The sequence below is a fragment of the Carex rostrata genome, chromosome 10 (assembly GCF_964058835.1).
Source record: "Carex rostrata chromosome 10, lpCarRost1.2, whole genome shotgun sequence".
Classification (NCBI taxonomy): Eukaryota; Viridiplantae; Streptophyta; class Magnoliopsida; order Poales; family Cyperaceae; genus Carex; species Carex rostrata.
Genome location: NC_135927.1, coordinates 675,001 through 680,000, shown reverse-complemented (window position 1 = coordinate 680,000; position 5,000 = coordinate 675,001).

Here is a 5,000-nt window from a genome sequence, read left to right as displayed (position 1 = left end):
CCGTCCAAAGAGCCATTGAAACTCCAGTTTTTCCGGCTTGTAAAAATTCCCACTTTTTTCGGATTGGATGGTTCACACCCGGTGTGGACCATTTCTCAAACTTCCGGATTGTACGCGATCCAAATTATGGATATTGTAATACTTTTTTGATATTTTGAAAAAGTTCAAATTTATAAAAAATATAAAATATGAAATCTGCAGTTTGGAAAAAAATTGGAAGTTTGAAACCTGAAGTTCAACAAAAAAAACGGCGCAAAAATCAGCCAAGCGGGGGCAACTAAGCGGATGCGGCCAGCCGTCAGTGAAAAATGGCCCCAAAACTAAGCGCATGCGGCCAAGCGTCGGTGCAAAATGGCCCGAAAACAGTCCCGTCGGTGCCCCCGTCGGGCTAAAATGACCCGAAAACAGTTCAGCTGGGGAAAATTAAGCGGATCCGGCCAAGAGTCGGTGGAAATTGGCCCGAAAACAGCCCAGCGGCAAGCGGAAGCGGCTAACGTTGGGGAAAAGTGACCCGAAAACAGTTAAGCGGGGGAAAACTAAGCGGATGCGGCCACGCGTTGGGGAAAACAAAGCGGATCCGGCCCAGAGTCGGTGGAAATTGGCCCGAAAACAGTCCAGCGGCAAGCGGAAGCGGCTAACGTTGGGCAAAAGTGACCCGAAAACAGTTCAGCGGGGGAAAACTAAGCGGATGCGGCCACGCGTTGGGGAAAACTAAGCGGATACGGCCAAGTGTTGGGGAAAAATGGCCCGAAAACAGCCCAGCGGCAAGCGGAAGCGGCTAACGTTGGGGAAAAGTGACCCGAAAACAGTTAAGCGGGGGAAAACTAAGCGGATGCGGCCAAGTGTCGGTGGAAATTGGCCCGAAAACAGCCCAGCGGCAAGCGGAAGCGGCTAACGTTGGGCAAAAGTGACCCGAAAACAGTTCAGCGGGGGAAAACTAAGCGGATGCGGCCACGCGTTGGGGAAAACTAAGCGGATACGGCCAAGAGTCGGTGGAAATTGGCCCGAAAACAGTCCAGCGGCAAGCGGAAGCGGCTAACGTTGGGCAAAACTGGCCCGAAAACAGTTCAGCGGGGCAAATTTTTGAAATTTTTTTTGAAATTTTTTTGAATTTTTGAAATTTTTGAAGTTTTTTTGGGTTTTTGGACTTTTTTTGAATTTTTGAATTTTTTGAATTTTTTTGAATTTTTTTGAATTTTTTGAATTTTTTTTGAATTTTTGAAATTTTTTTTTTTTTTTTGAATTTATTTGATTTTATAAATTTTTTGTGATTTTTTGAGATTTTTTTGAATATTTTACATGGGTGATTTTGACTTGGGGGATTTTCAGGGGGTGGTAACCCTGGGCGTGGCTAGAGCCTCAAAATGCATATTCCCCTATAGGGGGGCAAGGTTTTCAAAAATGGGTGCCCCCTCATGTACACGCGCGTGGGTGTACATGGCCCCGTCGGTGCCAGCGTGGGTGGAAAATGGCCCGAAAACAGCCCAGCGGCAAGCGGAAGCGGCTAACGTTGGGCAAAACTGACCCGAAAAGAGTATAGCTTGGAAAATTAAGCGGATGCAGCCAATTGTTGGCGAAAACTAAGCGGATACGGCCAAGTGACGGTGAAAAATGGCCCGAAAACAGTCCAGCGGCAAGCGGAAACGGCTAACGTTGGGCAAAAGTGACCCGAAAACAGTTCAGCTGGGGGAAATTAAGCGGAAGCAGCCAAGCGTTGGGCAAAACCAAGCGGATACGGCCAAGAGTCGGTGGAAAATGGCCCGAAAACAGTCCAGCGGCAAGCGGAAACGGCTAACGTTGGGACAAAGTGACCCGAAAACAGTTCAGCTGGGGAAAATTAAGCGGATGCAGCCAAGCGTTGGGGAAAACTAAGCGGATCCGGCCCAGAGTCGGTGGAAATTGGCCCGAAAACAGTCCAGCGGCAAGCGGAAGCGGCTAACGTTGGGCAAAAGTGACCCGAAAACAGTTCAGCGGGGGAAAACTAAGCGGATGCGGCCACGCGTTGGGGAAAACTAAGCGGATACGGCCAAGTGTTGGGGAAAAATGGCCCGAAAACAGCCCAGCGGCAAGCGGAAGCGGCTAACGTTGGGGAAAAGTGACCCGAAAACAGTTAAGCGGGGGAAAACTAAGCGGATGCGGCCAAGTGTCGGTGGAAATTGGCCCGAAAACAGCCCAGCGGCAAGCGGAAGCGGCTAACGTTGGGCAAAAGTGACCCGAAAACAGTTCAGCGGGGGAAAACTAAGCGGATGCGGCCACGCGTTGGGGAAAACTAAGCGGATACGGCCAAGAGTCGGTGGAAATTGGCCCGAAAACAGTCCAGCGGCAAGCGGAAGCGGCTAACGTTGGGCAAAACTGACCCGAAAACAGTTCAGCGGGGCAAATTTTTGAAATTTTTTTGAAATTTTTTTGAATTTTTGAAATTTTTGAAGTTTTTTTGGGTTTTTGGACTTTTTTTGAATTTTTGAATTTTTTGAATTTTTTTGAATTTTTTTGAATTTTTTGAATTTTTTTTGAATTTTTGAAATTTTTTTTTTTTTTTTGAATTTATTTGATTTTATAAATTTTTTGTGATTTTTTGAGATTTTTTTGAATATTTAACATGGGTGATTTTGACTTGGGGGATTTTCAGGGGGTGGTAACCCTGGGCGTGGCTAGAGCCTCAAAATGCATATTCCCCTATAGGGGGGCAAGGTTTTCAAAAATGGGTGCCCCCTCATGTACACGCGCGTGGGTGTACATGGCCCCGTCGGTGCCAGCGTGGGTGGAAAATGGCCCGAAAACAGCCCAGCGGCAAGCGGAAGCGGCTAACGTTGGGCAAAACTGACCCGAAAGCAGTATAGCTTGGAAAATTAAGCGGATGCAGCCAATTGTTGGCGAAAACTAAGCGGATACGGCCAAGTGTCGGTGAAAAATGGCCCGAAAACAGTCCAGCGGCAAGCGGAAACGGCTAACGTAGGGCAAAAGTGACCCGAAAACAGTTCAGCTGGGGGAAATTAAGCGGAAGCAGCCAAGCGTTGGGCAAAACCAAGCGGATACGGCCAAGAGTCGGTGGAAAATGGCCCGAAAACAGTCCAGCGGCAACCGGAAACGGCTAACGTTGGGACAAAGTGACCCGAAAACAGTTCAGCTGGGGAAAATTAAGCGGATGCAGCCAAGCGTTGGGGAAAACTAAGCGGATCCGGCCCAGAGTCGGTGGAAATTGGCCCGAAAACAGTCCAGCGGCAAGCGGAAGCGGCTAACGTTGGGCAAAAGTGACCCGAAAACAGTTCAGCGGGGGAAAACTAAGCGGATGCGGCCACGCGTTGGGGAAAACTAAGCGGATACGGCCAAGTGTCGGTGGAAATTGGCCCGAAAACAGCCCAGCGGCAAGCGGAAGCGGCTAACGTTGGGCAAAAGTGACCCGAAAACAGTTAAGCGGGGGAAAACTAAGCGGATGCGGCCACGCGTTGGGGAAAACTAAGCGGATACGGCCAAGTGTTGGGGAAAAATGGCCCGAAAACAGCCCAGCGGCAAGCGGAAGCGGCTAACGTTGGGGAAAAGTGACCCGAAAACAGTTAAGCGGGGGAAAACTAAGCGGATGCGGCCACGCGTTGGGGAAAACTAAGCGGATGCGGCCAAGTGTCGGTGGAAATTGGCCCGAAAACAGCCCAGCGGCAAGCGGAAGCGGCTAACGTTGGGCAAAAGTGACCCGAAAACAGTTCAGCGGGGGAAAACTAAGCGGATGCGGCCACGCGTTGGGGAAAACTAAGCGGATACGGCCAAGAGTCGGTGGAAATTGGCCCGAAAACAGCCCAGCGGCAAGCGGAAGCGGCTAACGTTGGGCAAAACTGACCCGAAAACAGTTCAGCGGGGGAAAACTAAGCGGATGCGGCCACGCGTTGGGGAAAACTAAGCGGATGCGGCCAAGAGTCGGTGGAAATTGGCCCGAAAACAGCCCAGCGGCAAGCGGAAGCGGCTAACGTTGGGCAAAACTGACCCGAAAACAGTTCAGCGGGGGAAAACTAAGCGGATGCGGCCACGCGTTGGGGAAAACTAAGCGGATACGGCTAAGAGTCGGGGAAAAATGGCCCGAAAACAGCCCAGCGGCAAGCGGAAGCGGCTAACGTTGGGCAAAAGTGACCCGAAAACAGTTCAGCTGGGGGAAATTAAGCGGAAGCAGCCAAGCGTTGGGCAAAACCAAGCGGATACGGCCAAGAGTCGGTGGAAAATGGCCCGAAAACAGTCCAGCGGCAACCGGAAACGGCTAACGTTGGGACAAAGTGACCCGAAAACAGTTCAGCTGGGGAAAATTAAGCGGATGCAGCCAAGCGTTGGGGAAAACTAAGCGGATCCGGCCCAGAGTCGGTGGAAATTGGCCCGAAAACAGTCCAGCGGCAAGCGGAAGCGGCTAACGTTGGGCAAAAGTGACCCGAAAACAGTTCAGCGGGGGAAAACTAAGCGGATGCGGCCACGCGTTGGGGAAAACTAAGCGGATACGGCCAAGTGTCGGTGGAAATTGGCCCGAAAACAGCCCAGCGGCAAGCGGAAGCGGCTAACGTTGGGCAAAAGTGACCCGAAAACAGTTAAGCGGGGGAAAACTAAGCGGATGCGGCCACGCGTTGGGGAAAACTAAGCGGATACGGCCAAGTGTTGGGGAAAAATGGCCCGAAAACAGCCCAGCGGCAAGCGGAAGCGGCTAACGTTGGGGAAAAGTGACCCGAAAACAGTTAAGCGGGGGAAAACTAAGCGGATGCGGCCACGCGTTGGGGAAAACTAAGCGGATGCGGCCAAGTGTCGGTGGAAATTGGCCCGAAAACAGCCCAGCGGCAAGCGGAAGCGGCTAACGTTGGGCAAAAGTGACCCGAAAACAGTTCAGCGGGGGAAAACTAAGCGGATGCGGCCACGCGTTGGGGAAAACTAAGCGGATACGGCCAAGAGTCGGTGGAAATTGGCCCGAAAACAGCCCAGCGGCAAGCGGAAGCGGCTAACGTTGGGCAAAACTGACCCGAAAACAGTTCAGC